This window comes from Sphaerodactylus townsendi, linkage group LG01, assembly GCF_021028975.2.
Source record: "Sphaerodactylus townsendi isolate TG3544 linkage group LG01, MPM_Stown_v2.3, whole genome shotgun sequence".
NCBI lineage: Eukaryota > Metazoa > Chordata > Lepidosauria > Squamata > Sphaerodactylidae > Sphaerodactylus > Sphaerodactylus townsendi.
Genome location: NC_059425.1, coordinates 100693626 through 100710102, shown reverse-complemented (window position 1 = coordinate 100710102; position 16477 = coordinate 100693626). Strand labels below are relative to the sequence as shown.

At 42.2% G+C, this 16477-nt stretch overlaps 1 protein-coding gene across 1 annotated transcript in view; it reads left to right on the top strand.

The window, feature by feature from the left end:
* The window catches only part of UST (uronyl 2-sulfotransferase), a 146180-nt gene that overhangs the window by 87805 nt on the left and 41898 nt on the right, over positions 1-16477 (top strand). The gene's annotated exons all lie outside the window — the stretch shown is intronic.

The following is a 16477-nucleotide window of genomic DNA, read 5'->3' as shown; positions in this document are numbered from 1 at the left end:
AGCAGAATCCCACAACACTTCCACCAGTGGATTCAGCCCTTCCATTCCCCCCCCCCCCCGCCCTCCACCGGATGGGGCTATAAGTATTCATCAATGTTCAGACATACAGCATTCTCCTTTCTTCCATTGTATCCTCACTACAAATCTATGAATTAGCTTAGACTGAGAGAGCATGACTGGTCTAAGTGAGCTCCATGAAAGAGTTAAGATTCAAAACTTGGTCTCCCATATTCTAGTCTCTCATTTTAATGAGTTCACCACACTGGCTTTTGAAATCAAGCTTTTCTGTTTGCCCCCAAGTACACTATATGCATTTTATATTCCAGGAAAATACCGTCTAACATGCTGGAAAAGGAAATTATCCAGTTTGCATAATTTATAAGTATTTAATAGAAATCCATTTCAGGCTACAAATTGAATTTTTTTTCCTGTGACAAATTGACATTCAGTTGTGTACAATTGGTTCCACTCAGTGCATTAACCCAGATCACTGTGGAAACTGCTTTGAGCATTGTTGTTTTTGATTTATGGGTTCACATTTTCTTTCCCTGCTGCCCTGATAATGACAGTATTTCTTGGAGGAGGTCAAAGCAGCACTTCCTTTGAATTGGTTCAACAGCCTGCAGATGACATTTTGGCACATACTGATGTCAGAACATCTCATTGATTTATTATGTAACTGTCTCTTAAACAGAACTAAAAAATAATCAAATGAGTGAGAGATAACAATAGACATATTTGGAAAAAAATTTTTTGGAAAAAAACAGATTAGTTATGTTGTGTGTGTGTAAAATTGAAATGTGATCTATTCTAGTAGTCAATCTAGAATGCTCAAGGTATTATAGTTAATAGTTCTTTATTTGCATCTCCTTGCTAATAGTTTTCCAGACTAGCTAGATTAAATTGCAATATTTTTTATTTAGCCTGCATTTTCCAACCAAGCTTGCCTGGGGTGGTTTCCAACAAGATGTGAAATATGTGATTTTTACAGGTTTTATTGTATCTATTTTGATTTGGAATTAGCACTGTCACCCATATGCACAGAATTTTTTCTGTAATGTTTTATTAAGATGGATCGAGTCCTTTATCCTAGTCACCAATATTGTTATCTGTCCTGCGCTACCGGTATATATAAGAATTCACAGATTTTGAGCTGCTGTTGGGAAGATAGGGGCCACTTGACTCTGGACAGAGCTTATGGGAGAGGAAGTGGCTTCTTTTTATGTTTATTTAATTTTAAAAGAAACATTTCTGTGCTACCTTTCCACCCAATTTAGAGTATCCAAGGCAGGGGGTGCATCTTGTGATATTAAACTTGTTATAGTCTGGCTTCTTAACCATGAAACTTCAGCATTGTATTTCTAGAGCTCCTAGTACCTAGGGATGTTGTGTCTTAGCCACTGGACAGCTGGGAAAGTAGAGGAAATAATTATAATTCAATTAAACCATAGTGCCTCTGTGGGCAAATTAATTTTGGTATTCACAGTTTGGAGCTGGGTAGCTTAAATATGCTAACACCATCCTGCTCTAGATTTCTCTATATATCCAGAAACATCTATCTTGGCCTAAACATCAAATAAATTCAATTATTAGAAATGTTATGTAAATGTCAAATAAACTCAACTTGTGTACAGAAAAGCAAGACTATATAGCTGTAGTAGATACTCTGTTGGATTGTGTTATACTTCTTCCTTTAGACTACTTTCTCATCTGCCTTATAATTAAAAATATAAGCAGCATTTCATTTTCTGCATATTTTGATATTTTAAAAACAGCCCCTGAGACTTTGTATTTATAGGAGTTTTGGAAAGCGTATTAACCACTTTCTGTTATGTGTAATTTGAGTGTGTGTTTTTTCTTGGTTTGCACATGAGGCAGAAGGTTTTGGAAAAGCATACTGATGCCAAAGTCATCAGAAATTTACTATAGAAAAAGTAAAATGTTGCTGGTACACTTTGTACCTCAAGACTTTACAAAACACTGGATCCGTTCTGCTTTAATGTTAAGTGAGATTCAAGGGTGCTGGCTACCTCCCAACAGCATTCTCTTGAAGTTGAAAAGCTAGGCAATACTTCATAAAGCTTAAGGCAGCCAGGCGGATTTTTAAATCCATCATGTAAGACTTCAGGACAGTCTTGTTATGGAGCAGAGTATTTAAGAAGCCTCTATTGTTTTAAATTTTGCTGCATTAATTTGAACAATTTTTCAGTATAAATTCTCACTGTGCCCAATGTCGTATTCAAAAGCCTGATCTTTTTCTTGGATTGTCATCCTCCTCCTTTTGGCAGTCTTTGCTTGTCAGTTCTCCTGCTCAAAGGATACTGTTGTTTTTGTTTGAGGAAAGTACTGGCCTGCTGCCAGTAAAATTTGTGGTAACAAAAGTTGGTTGTTGTAAATGGTAAAGATGTTTTTTTTGGGACAGTCATGATCATTATCCAAATGTTACATGACACTTCCCGGTACAGAAAGAGATATTTTAAGCAGATCCTATTGTGAACAGTTGATCAACTAGTTCTGAAGAAAATTAAAGCGACCTATGGATGTGTTCTGTAAAGCTGCTGTGATGGACAGTTAACTGCAGATGCCTTATACCACTTTGAGAACCCTAATTGACAGAGGAGTTTAAAATACTTTTACTGCTGACATGAGGGAGTGGTAGTTGAGAGTGGCAGTTAGGAAGGAAGGCGTGGTAAGTGGAGAAGAAGAGTAAACAATCAAGGAGGATCCTGAAATAGGGAAGTGAAACATGTGTGGGAAATAGTTTCAATTAATGGGGAATAATCCCTATCAAGTGTTAAAGAAGGAAAATTGGAACCTTTGCTTTCCTGCCTCCACAGACTTTAAAACTTTGTGTCAACTAAGTTTATGCCTGCATCTAAGGAGTGGCAGCCAAGTGATATCTCTCAAAAGTTAAAGCATCTGTGGGTAGAACAAAAGTGGTATATTTTGTGACAAACTATCTATAGTTATACAAAGTTTCCCTTATTCCTGTTGCCTTTTCACCTGCCAAGTTGAAAACTAAACTTCCCTGAAAATCTGACTCGACCATTTCAATGTAAAAGTGAAATAAAACAGTTTATGTGTTGTATCAGCCTCTCACATATCATCTTCAGACATATGCCAATGGAGAGTTTTTCAGTTCCTGAGTTTGCTAGGCTTGGTCAGAAAACATCTATATACAATTTAACATCTGCAGGGGCACAGACAGAGAAACAAACAAAGGCCGTTTCCGCACGGAGGCGGAAGGGGTCAGGTCGGCGCAATCCACGCCAACCCAACCCCTCTGGGACCGTTCGCATGGACGGTCCCAGAAACGGCAGGGACGACGGCGCAGAGCTGTGCCGTTGTCAGAGCGACTCACCTGTCCTGCGGCCCTCCGGCACGTCTCCAAGGCCAGGGGACACGCCCTCCTGCCCTGTGCGACCTCTCCAGGGTCGCAGGGCTAAGGGGGCGTGCCCCAGGCCTCGGCGACGCGCCTGAGGGCCGCAGGACAGGTGAGTTGCCCGGTCGAGGGGGGAGGGAAGGCGCCTGGAAGCCGCTGCCATTCACACGGCAGCGGCTCCAAGCCGGCGTTTCCCAACAACCTACGGGCTTAGCTGCGAGGTTAAGGAAACGCCCGACTTATTCTTCCGGTCGAGCGGCGCGAGGGCGGCGCAGTTGCAGTAGCATGCGCCCTGTCGCGAATAATGAGGCTCCCTGGGGACGGCGTTTTTGCCGTCCCCAGGGCGCCATTAACCGCCCATGCGGAAAGGGCCAAAGAGAGAGACACTGATTTGTTAAGTGAGAAAGGAATTGGAGAAGCGTCTTTTGAAAATATTTCCCCCTGAACAGCATGGGCCTACTGGCTTGACAGACTGAGACTCCTTCCACATAGCAAATGTATAATGGGTTCTGGTCGGGATAAAGTAACCCGTATTCCTGTTTTTGCATTCACATGCATCCGTGCAGGCAACAATTGGAGCCCACAGAAACAATGCAGGTTGCTGTCGTGCCTTTGCACAGAGACAATTTTTTTTATCACTTCCTTCACATGTGTAGCTACACAGGCATGCACAAATGAAACCCCATAGCCATGGCAATGCCCCACAATAAGACCATCTGCACCTGCATAGCTACACAGATGCAAGCCGCAAAAAAATTTAAAAGGAAAAGTGAGACAAATCAAGCGCCTCCTGCTTGGTCATTTACTTGAGAGCAGCTGCAACCTGAGATTTTTGAAAAGACTCACTTGTTTAGCAATTTTCAAAAAAAAACTGGTTGGGGGAAATAACACAGGGCAGACTCATTTGGGGGCAGGATCTGTGCGAAGCCCCCCCCCCAAAAGGTTTATTTAGGGTCCTACACCCATGTTTATTGACCTGTGCGGAAGGTGCCTAATAGTCTGACACAGTGTATGGACAAATATGAACTTAAACTGACTTTTATCACCCCTCCTTATATCCTAAAGGGCAAACCTGTGTAGGGATGGCTGCCTCTCAGTTTTTAAAAATATCATAAAAGAACAATCCTCTTTTATGAATCCCTCAATTTCTAAGGTGATTATGGAACCTTTTGCTAGAGCAATCAGATCTTTCTGAAGTAAAAAGAGACAAGGAGCAGCAGGGTCTTTTCACTGGGGACAACATTTGTTGTGAAATTTCTTCCCTAGAAAAGCTCATCAGGTAAATTTCCTTGTGATTTTATTTTAAGAAGCTGCAAAGATCTCCATTCCTTAGGAGGCCGTTGTGGAGTGATCCGGACTCTGTGAAAGTATATTGTATATTTTAAGTCTGGGGTTTTGATATTCGTTTTATGTGAAATTATTTACAGTTCTGTTCTTAAGAGCTACTCTGGGGACCTGTTTGGTTATAATGGTGAAAAAAAATGTGAAATGCTTGTTGGTTACTTCTACATGTTCAAGATTAATCATATTTGCTGAAACTTATTTAATTAAAGCTTAGAACTAATTTTTTTTGATTTTTCAAACATTTTTCCTTCACCAACTCATGTGTGTCCAATTTACTGTGTCAGAAACCAAGATTAAACTTTTCAGTATCTGCTGTATTAGGAAGTGTGATAGACTTTTGTCTGAAAGTGCAAAGCCTTTTAAATATCTGAAATTATTTTGGAAAATTCCACTGACCAGTAAGGATTGTTGTGTAAATATAGTTTCAAGCTTTGACTCTGCTCCAGAGAAAACATCAATTTGTACAAAATGCTGGATAAGCTCATTTTAAGTGTTTCAATGATTGTGTTTATCAGGGCTTCACTCAAAAGCCTGCAGATTTTTTTTTTATCCAAAGCCAGATCTGACATAAGCAGCTGCTGTAAAGTGTCACATAAGTTCACTACTTGCACTGACTTTGGGGAAAGTTAAACAACTGCCCTTCTCAATCAGCTACCAGTGTTAAGCAGGTTGAAGTGAATGTCTGAACAAGAGCATGTTTGGGCTGAAGCTCAGGGGAGACTTGATTCATGGAAAAGGTTAATGAATGATTTTATTACGGCCACAAGGCCAGCAAATATTCCTGAAGTAGAAAAAGATTTTTGCACATTAGTTCTTAGAGTTCTTGTCAGTATTCTCCCAGAAGATGTGTACTGTTGTATGAAACTTTCTCAACCATTCTCAAAGCAACTAATTTCAGCTGGTTCTAATTAGTGAGGTAACACTATCCTTCTAACGAGCACACATTTTGCGGAGAACCAGGAGCTGACCTGCTGCCGTGGCACCCATTCGAGTCCCATCCCCCTGGCCTCCCTGCTGGCTGCCGTAAGTGGGGCATGAGGAGCCGGGGGGGGGGGGGGAGGCACGGGGAACCAGTCATGCCCCCAGGCGCAATTTATGTACCATTTTAGGTTCTGTTCACCACTGAGATAAATACCTCAGTTAATGACAGCCGCAGTTTTGAACTTTCTAACACATGAAAGAAGGCAAAATGATTTTTTTTCCAGACCTTAGCACATGAAGTGGATTCTGACTTGACAGTCCTTTACATACCTTTCTGATGTACCTAATAAGATTAGTGATTTGGTCATTAGTTGTGAGACTTTTGCAAGCTTTTTGGCAAATAAAATCTTGTCACTCTGGGCCTTTCCCCACTTACCTTAAGCCCCGCGCTACTCTCCTCAAGTAGTGCGGGTTCCCCCGGCACTCCCCACGACAGGGGCGGCGACAACGCAGCCACCCCGACACTGCCGCTCTCGTTTCCCTTCAGCACGCAGCATCCCTGGCACTCTTGTAAACGGCGCCTTTTGATGACCCCGCGCAGAGTGCCAGAAATGATGTGCGCCAGAAATGACGCACGCTGAGAGCAGTGCACGGCATAAGGGGGGTCGTGGTAAGTGGGGAAACACCCTCTGATGTGACCTCCCAGCAAATCTTGATACAGTAGAGGAAAAGAGGCCCCTCGACCATTTTCAGGTCCTATATTGGACAAATTCAGTTTTCTATCCCAGACTAATGTGGACAGAATACTTGCAGCTGTGAAGCCTACCCCTTGTCCTCTTGACCTGCCCATTGTGACTGGTTAAGGCCAGCAGTGATGCACTGTGGTGCTCCCTGCTGGAAATAGTCAGTCTTTCCCTCAGATCGAGGCTATTCCCCAGAAGGCTGAAAGAGGGAGTCGTATGACCTCTTTTTAAAAAGCCATTTCTGGATCCTTTCGATCTGGCCAACTATCACTCAGTTCAAACTTATCATTTCTGAGCAACGTAGCTGAGAGAGTGGTAGTGGATCAGCTGCAGGTGTTTCTGGATGAAACCGTGGCTTTGGACCCTATTCCAGTCCAGCTTCCAGCCTGGCTATGGAACAGAGTCCTGGTTGTCCTTACAGATGAGCTTTGGGTCCAGCTGGATCAATGCCAGTCAGTTCTGCTGTTACTATTAAATCTAACAGCAGCTTTTGACACAGTCCATTACGATCTTTTGACTTACCATATATTCTCCTGTATAAGTCGACACGAGCATAAGTCGAGGCACCTAGTTTTACCACAAAAAACTGGGAAAACGTATTGACTCATGTCAAGGGTGGGAAATGCAGCAGCACAGAGCAGGGCACCTCCGCCATTCCCCCTCTGCCCCAGGGAGAGGGCAGCCGCCTTTTCCTGGAGCAGAGGGGGTTCCCTGCTCGGCGCCCCCCCAGCAGCACCCCCCCACACACACACTTACTTTAACAAATGGAGCAGGCTTGAGAAGAGACCTGCCTGTTCCCTTCCAGGCTTCAAACAAGTTGGTGGGAACTACATTTTCCAGTTTGCAGCCTGGAAGGGAACACAGGCAGGCCTCTTCTCAAGCCATTTGTTAAAGTAAGTGTGGGGGGGGGGGCATCGCGGGGGGGAATCACTGACTCGTGTATAAGTCGAGGGGGGCATTCTTCAGCCTAAAAAAGTGCTGAAAAACTCAACTTGTACGCGAGTATATATAGTACTACAAGTATTTCCCTTTCACTGTCAGTAACACTGCTGGAAAAGCAATACTATAGTGAACTGTTACATTTATTTTGCATCTGTCATAATGTCTAAGGGAAAAACATGGTTTCGATCTGAAGAAAAATAAACAGAAAGAAATCGCCACTGGCATTTTTCTGCAGGTGTTCATGTAGTACTGAAATTTCTAAAATTTACTCTTGTGAAGGAAGGCATACAAGCTCTTGAACCAAAGCGGGAGGGAAACTTTTAGATTTTGTTTCAGTTTTCCTCACCCAGCACTGGTAGATGCCCCGCTGTGAAAGCAAAGCCGTCTGCTTTTCCACCTTTACATCTAACACATCTTTTTTTTTCCCAATGTGAGGTTTGTTTGGTGTTACCTATTTTTGGTGTTACCTATTTTTTTAACTTAATTTAAAAGGAATTCACTAAAACTTCTGTAAAACAGCCAAATGCAGCTGAAGGACTGCCATAGGGAAAACAGGACTCTGGGCAAGCTTAAACATCCACCATAAGTGGTTTGCCCCATAAGTGGTCACGAGGAGGGAGCTCATTGGCTTTACTTTGTCCATGCACATTTTCACACAGCCTCATGAGAGTCGTAATTTGACCCTGGGGGAGATTTTTACTGTGCAGGTAAAGGCAGCTGCAAAGCAGAAGAAAATGAAACTCTACCAGTTTGCTGTTTGAATCAGATGGTTGCAAGGCAAGGAGATCCAAAAATGGTCCATTCCCCAGTTGAACAAAAAAAATGGTCCATTCCCCAGTTGAACATGTTCCTCTATCCGGTGTGCAACACATGTACTCCATTCTAATCTTTTTTGTGTCTTCAGTGTACTTATCTATGTTGATCTCCCGATTACTTCTAGAAATAAGCAAATTACCCAGCTTTAACATGGATTTTGATGGAACATTGGCAGGTTGTCATTCAGAACTCATGATAGAGCCACTATTAGAACATCTTCATCAAAGAAACCCAAAATTATAGGAAAAGATCCTACAGATTCTTAGTAACAATCACTTGGGCAGCTTTCTGGGTACAAGTACACATTGATTTTTATTGCTATTGCAATGTCACCATCAGCAAAAGGCAAAAATCTCTGTTCAGTGCTTGAAACAAGGCAATGAATGTTGGCTGGTATGTAACACTAAGGTCTTAATCTATATATATATAAAGCAAACCGTGTATTTGTTAGTGATGGTATAACTCAGTAACTGCTGGGCCAATTCCTCTGAAAATTCCCAGCCACCGTAATCAGCCAGGTGAGAGTGTTTATAGATGTTCACATACCTGAAATTTCACTCCTGGCCCAGGTAAAACACCTTTCTCCTGGCGCTCCATGGTGAAGGACATGCAGCTGCCTGTGTGTAACTGTCACCTTAGAATGTCTCAGGCAGCTCAGATGGCCAGATATGAGCAATGGAAACAGTACATGGGCAGTAACTTGAGTGGAAGTGAAACACATACACACACATACACACGAGGGAGAGGGAGAGGGAAGGGAGGGAGAGGGAGGGAGGGGTGGCATGCAAGGGAAGAGAGGGAGTGGGAGGAAAGGGACGGAGGGGGAGGCATGCAAGGGAACAGAAGTGAGAGAGGGGAGACAGTGAGGGGTGGCATGCAAGGGAGGGGAGGGAGGGGGCCCAGCATCTGGATATGACCAACCCACCCTAGCGGAGGGAGAGGGAAGGGTCAGCGTCTGTTCCTTTCCCATTTCACCACAATAACCCACAGCAACACGTGGCTGGGTACCGCTAGTCCATAATAAAGGCAACAGGTCTAAAGAGGAAAAAGCAGGGAAGGAAATGCATTTAAAACTGAAGAATGTTTCTCATTAACTGAAGAATGTTTCTCATCATTTCTGTCTAAAAAAACTGGAACTGACAATACTTTAATAAAGGAAATAATCTCAGAGATTACATGTCAGAATACATCAAATGGTCCTTGAAGGTCAAACTGAAAACATAATTGAGAAGTGCTGGATAATTTAGAGAAAATTCTGTAACTCGCTCTACGCTGGCCTACCTTTGTCTTTGGTCTGGAAACTTAAACTCGTGTAGAATGCCGCCACTAGGCTGCTTACTGGGGCAGCCAGTCGAAACCATGTTACACTGGTCCTTAAAGCGCTGCACTGGCTGCCAGTCAAGTTCCAGATCATTTTCAAAGTTTTGGTGCTGACCTTTAAGGCCGTGAGTTATGTTAGACCTACATATCTTCGAGACCGCATCTCCCCACACTGCCCTCAAAGACCCCTCCATTCTTCGGAGTGGAATCTTCTGACAATGCCTGGTCCGAGAGATATCTGGCTGGCTTCAACAAGAGCCAGGGCTTTTACGGCCCTGGCTCCAGCCTGGTGGAACAAGCTACCAAGTGATGTCAGAGCCCTGCAGGAGTTGTCGCAATTCCGCAGGCCTACAAGACGTGGCTGTTCAACCAGGCCTTTTCCACCTAGCAGCCAGATCAAATAGAATTAGATCATCTCCTTTTGGCCTTTGGGGGGAAGGGGGAAGAGGTGATGGTGGGGATTATTAATTATTATTTATTAGCTACTGCCATCCGTTTCTGACACCCACCAACTGTTTTGTATTGGATGTTGTTTTATTGTTTTAATTTTATTGTTTTAATTGTTTAATATTGGGTTGTTGTTTTTACTGAAATGATTTTAATGTGTATAATTGCTCTAATATTGTGACCTGCCATGAGTCCTGCGGGGATTGGGCCAGATATAAATCAAATAAATAAATAAATAAAAACTGAATGTCCTTCATAATACTCAAATGACTTGTTTACTGAAGGGTTACCAGACTGAGGGGGGAATTGACTATGCTTTAGATGGCAGAATTGCAGGCAGAATCTGAGTGGTTTCCTATACAATAAATTGGGAGAGTTATGATATTTGTAATTGGTCACATCACAGCCCTGCTATATAATGAACTCTTATGAAATTTCTACGGCTTATAATCTATATGGTAGTTACTGTTGAACAAGCTGGAGAAATGCATTTTGCCAGCTACAATAGAGTTATTATAGTAACAATAATGGAAACCAAAGATGACTGAAGCCTCTATGCAGCATTATTTAACATAAAAAGTCATGTGAGATAGTATTTAGAAAGGATAGTGATACATTTAGGAACAGTAAGATTTTACCCATAGTGTTGGTAATGTGCATACAGTGAAATTACTTGTGCACTGTAATAGATATAACTTTCCTTTCTTTCTGACATGCAGTATCTTAATTGATCACATTTTAGGACTAATTGACAAATTAAAACCGAACAATTACCAGGATAGGGAGTAGAGCCAAGAGTTCTTACAAAACTCAAGATGAAATTGCTGATCTAATTAAGAACTTGTGGTTAACCGCAGTTTCTGTGCTAGGAAGACTGAAAAATAATTTGCATCTCATCAGGGGTTTTTTAAGGGACCAGAGCAAACCTAAAAAACTATATACCTATTAATGCCCCAGGTAAATTGATAAAAAGCATTGGGTAAAACAACATTTGTTTGTTTATTTAAGGAATTTATATGTCATTGTTTCAGACACCTGCTTGAAGTAGCTCATTAAATCAAGTTTTGCTGGAGAAAATTTAGTAAGGCTTTCTCTAGTGGAAATGGGATTCTGTAGTGGAAAGTCCTGGCCCACCAGTCTCTTAGAATTCTTTGACAGTGTTAGGAGCCGGAAAGTTGGGAAATTTGATAGACACTGGGGGATCAATTCTAAGTAGGTCAGACTCTCAGAAGAGAGTCTGGTTTTAGCCAATGGTGCTATGAAAAAAGGTGACCAGGAAAGTGTTTTTTGAAGCCATTACGTATTTTCAAAAATTCATTTGATGGCATGCCTCAGAAAAAGTTCAAAATAAACCTGACAACTATGGAATAAAAGTATGTGTCTTTTTATAGGTAGTAACTGACTGGAAAAAGGAGAGAAAAGACAAATAGATGGACAGTTTGTATAATGGAGGAAGGTGATTGGAAGAGTCCCCCACAAATCTGTTTTGGAACCAGTGCTACTTTGATCATCAGTTACCTGGTTCTGGGGGTGAGCAATAAGTTAGCATAGTTTTTTGTGTGTGTGTCTTCATTGTGGGTGTGTCTTCATTGCTGGATAATACCTTTAGAGCAAGGGTTCTCTAGAAAATATCTTGGTAACCAGTCATCCCCCATTCAATATCTCCTGAGAACATCTAGACCAGGGGTAGGGAACCTGCGGCTCTCCAGATGTTCAGGAACTACAATTCCCATCAGCCTCTGTCAGCATGGCCAATTGGCCATGCTGGTAGGGGCTGATGGGAATTGTAGTTCCTGAACATCTGGAGAGCCGCAGGTTCCCTACCCCTGATCTAGACTGACCTGCCAAGAAGATATCCTTAAAGCATAGTGCTACAGCAATAATGAAATGACAGGGTAGAAAGCCTAGAAAATACCTGATAATCAGCTAAGTAACTCTCTCAGGATGGTCCAATGTGGATTGGAAATGAATGGGTCATTTTAATGTAAACCTCCAGGGTCCTAGTTGCCAGAGATTCTAGGCGGTGCTCTTGCTTGAGTGAGGAGTAAATGGCTGGTAAAATTGAGTGTGGAGTTATATATCTCAGAGCCCCCCCCCCCCCCAAGACAGTTTCTCTTATATACTAGAATGTTAGCTGGTGATGTTTTGTTGTCCATGGGCTCTGGTTGTAGGATTCCATGTGGCTCTGACTGGCCGTTGTTTGCACTAGGGTACTGGACTAAATGGAACATAGGTGTGATCTAACTTGACTTCTCTTGTATTAACTGCACTTGATGATATATCCACTATTAGCAGTTAAATTTGCTCCAGGGAATGCATGGGCCTGAATGATCTCACAGCCTTTTTATAATCCCTTATTCCTAGATTCGGGCCACCCAATGTTGGATCCACTCTGGCCCTTGCACCTGGGGGAGCAAACATGTCAGTATCACTGATTTCACATTTTTGAATCAATGCTATCAATTCTGATATTTTCCCCCACTAGAAGAAGGTATCTGGTGGGCCGCTGCGAGTAGCAGAGTGCTGGACTAGATGGATTCTGGTCTGATCCAAAAGGCTCTTTCTTATGTTCTTAAGAAGAGTTTAGATTTATACTCCACCTTTCTCCTGTAAAAAATCTCAAAGGGTATTTCCAACTCCTTTCCCTTCTTCTCCCCCCAACAGAAACCTCGTGAGGTAGGTGAGGCTGAGAAATGTCTGAAGAACTGTGACTAGCCTAAGGTCACCCAGCAGGCTTCATCTGGAGGAGTGGAAAATAAATCCAATTCACAAGATAAGAGTCTGCTGCTTATATGGAGGAGCAGGGGATCAAAATTCTCCAAAATAGAGCCCACCACTCTTAACCCCTACACCATTCTGCCTCTCTAAAATACACATTTTATGGATATTCTCGTAGGCTGACAACTAAACCGTGTCCAGCCCTGACTTGTGACCCTAAGCCTCATTGCTTCCCTGTGGAAGTGCTCCTGCTTTGATAACTTTTAGCAATTTATGGAATTGGACAACTGAAATGGGTTTTTTTTTGTTTTGTTTTTTTGAATGGTTTAAGTTTGGTTGGAACAATAAAAGTGTGGCTATAATAAAAGGATTGTAGAAAGAAAGCAGCCACCTAATACCCCAGCAGTCTAGTTTGGGAACTAAAATAGTGCTGCAAGCCTTATTCTGGTCTCCAGTGGACTCTTAGCCATTTCACACAACACCCACACAGTTTGGCACAGTGAATGTTCACCTCCTTGAAGTGGAACCCATGGTGGAATAGCACTGGCTGCAAAATGTTTGGCTTGAGTAGCATTGGCAGGCCATGCATGCAGGCTTACACTGCATCTGCTCACCATATGGCTCCCTTAAGCCATCTCCTTACATTCGTAAGCAAGACAAAATTCTTGCTTAAATTAACATTAAAAAATGGAATTTGTTTTTAAAGTTGAATAATGTACTTTTCTAAGAAAGTGTTTAAATTTCCCTCGACGTGTGGCTGATGATCAAGGCGATTGTTTTGGCCTCTTTTCCTACTGCAGTCTTTATGTCTGCCTCTCTCTGTTGCTCTCACAAAAAAGAATTAGCACCCCATTCCTCCCCCTCCTCCAGTTAGAATAAATCCTTTTGATCATGCACAGGGCAGACTAGATCTTGACCTAGAAATGTGCAAAGTGCCATTTATTTATTTAGAAAATGTATTTGGTTCTTCTCCAGATACCTGCTCAAGGGAATTCATAAAATAATACAGTAAAATAATAAAAACAACCATAGAATTATCAATATTAAGACAGAAATACAAAGCACTCAAAAGTAGTGTACATAAAACAACCTGCAGTTCAGAAGCAAACCATCGCTTTTAAAAGAAAGAAACCCGTCCATTAAAACCCTAGCTAAAGATAAATGTATTGGCATGACACCTGAAAGGCAGTAAACAGAAGCCAAACACATCTCAAAGACAATATTCTAAAGACAATATGGTCTTCAGCCACAATAAATAGTTCACCTAAGTTCTAAAGACAGTGTTCTACTGGTGAAAAAGACCATCCAGTTTAGACCTGTAGTCAAGCTTAAGAAGCCCCATAGTATATTATTCTAACAGTGAAATTTATATTTAAGGGCCCCTCATAATCAGGTCCTAAACTGTAGCTTACTTGGTGTCTCTGGGCGGCTTGTCCTGAGGAGCCCAGTCAACAGTCAGAGGTCTTACACTGCTCTGTCAGACATAACAGCAATCAGTAGCCATTGCCAATGGGACTTTAAAAACTGTTCTGGGAGATGGTGGGAGGGGGAAGGCAGTGGCCGAAGGGACTAGCATGGGAGTGGGAAAGGTTCCAAAGACATCAGCTCCAGCGGTGTAGAATGAGGTGTTGGCCAGGGAGGAGTGGGGGAGGATGCTTTGCTGACATTAAAGACAAAATATCCGTACCCAGCTCCAGCAAGGTCCTGGGAAGATATGGAATGGCCAACAGGATGCTAGGTGAAGATGCTAGTACGCAAAGCTCCGAGGCATTTGAGGCCAGCAGGTGCTCATGGAAAAGACCTGGGGAGATAGAGATGAGACTCCAGCCTGCCTTAGGCACCAAGAGGACTTGGGATGCTCTATGGGCAGAGCATCAGGGGTAGGACTACCGGTAACATTCTTGACAAATGTATTTTCTTTTATGTACACTGAGAGCATATGCACCGGAGACAAATTCCTTGTGTGTCCAATCACACTTGGCCAATAAAGATTCTATTCTATTCTATTCTATTCTATTCTATTCTATTCTATTCTAACAGCAGACATAAGGGAGGGAAAGGGGAGGCCACCAAACAAGCTACCGGGAGTCCAGCTGCTTCAGTTGGTCCCTCCAACACAACACAGGGCAGCTTTGTATCAATTGCTGTTTATGAAATACTTAATTTTACAAAAGGAGCAGGATCATCCAATAAGGACCTTGGCAACAGTTTACAAATCAGCAATTATATACAACAAGGAAAGAGAGCAGAAGGGGAAAGAAATATAATAAAATGTAAAGTGCCTGTAATATACAGAGAAACTCTTGTGGGTTGCCTAGTGTAAAGACTGCTGTCTGGGCGGGAATGCAATATGTACAAACTTTCAAGAGGGAACTTTTTGTTTGTTTTGGCACGGAAGCTTTTTGGGAAACTCTGCATAAAACCCATACTGATATTTATTTTTAACTGTCACTTCTGTTTACAAAGAATCCCGAAAAGTATTCCAACTGCTGAGAATCCTCCACTTGAGAGCTGTAGCCGCTCACACAGAACTACCGGTCTGTGTGGGGTAACAGAACCGCTGTTAATCCATTTTTAGTGTGTTGGGTAGAAATGCTTTTGAAATCATGCTGTTACTAGAGGGACAAGATGTAAAGACTACTGTGTCTATTAATAATTGTGCAGAACAGGGGAATTTGACAGGTGCAGCTTGGCATGCTAGGAGTAGGCAAAGCTGCAGCTGCAGAAATCTCTTTTATATGTAACTGTTAAAGATACAGGTGCTGTGACCTTATTTTTATCATTTTAGGAGTTGGTAATATCCACCCAATCAAGCTTGGAATGCCAAATTCCCTGTGTCTGAATTTGTATTTGTACACACACATATATGTGGAGCAATATAGGACATTGACACTTCAATGTCCACAGTAGCAAAGTAGCATTTACAAGGGGATATCAGATGTCCTTCCAATACAACCCACTGATTAAACATTCTAATTTCTGTTCCACATGTGTAATTTCTAAAACAGATTAACATCCCACTGTTGTGCATGTAAGGTGTGTGGGAGCATCATTTACTAGTTTTATAGATCATGGGGAAATATTAACCACCACAATCCTGCCACTGCATCTGTGTACAATACTTTTATTAAGTATAAGCATAAGCATTTTATTGTCATTGTGCACGCACAACGAAATTTACAGCAGCATTCCTCGATGCACACAATTTCAGACTCATACCCCATTCTCACTTTCCCCTTCCTCCACCCATCCCTACACAGCCGCAAACACATCAACACGAAGCCGCAGAGTTTAGCATAGCCACAGCTCTAGAGTAGAAGCTGTCTCTAAGCCTCTTTGTCCTAGTTTTGATAGACCTGTATCGTCTGCTGGATGGTAACAGTTCAAAAAGAGAGTGTGCTGGATGAGACGGGTCTCTCAGAATATTTTGGGCTTTTTTTAGGCTTCGGGAATTATAAAGTGCAGAAAAAGTAAGTTATAAATTATCAATCAGGGTAGGGATATGGGGAATTGAGACCAAGACTAATAAAGTGGAGAGGTGCAGGGGCTGGAGGAGAAAAAATAGGAAAGGAGAAAGCTGAAAATGGATCATGAAAGGAAGAGCAAAATGGAGGAGGAAGAAAGTGTGGACAAAGAGGAAAAGAAGAGGGCTTCCCTTTCAAAATCAGGTAGCAAAATGAGCAAACTATGGAGCTGGATGGAATGAAAGAAAGGGAAACAAACTGCTGGCAATAACAGTCTTGGCAGGAGGCTTCAGTTTGACAGTGACTATAGTAACCATAAGCTTTGCTGGCTGGTCTTGCCTTGCTCCAATTCTGGCTTGGTTGATGGGTTTAGCAGGATA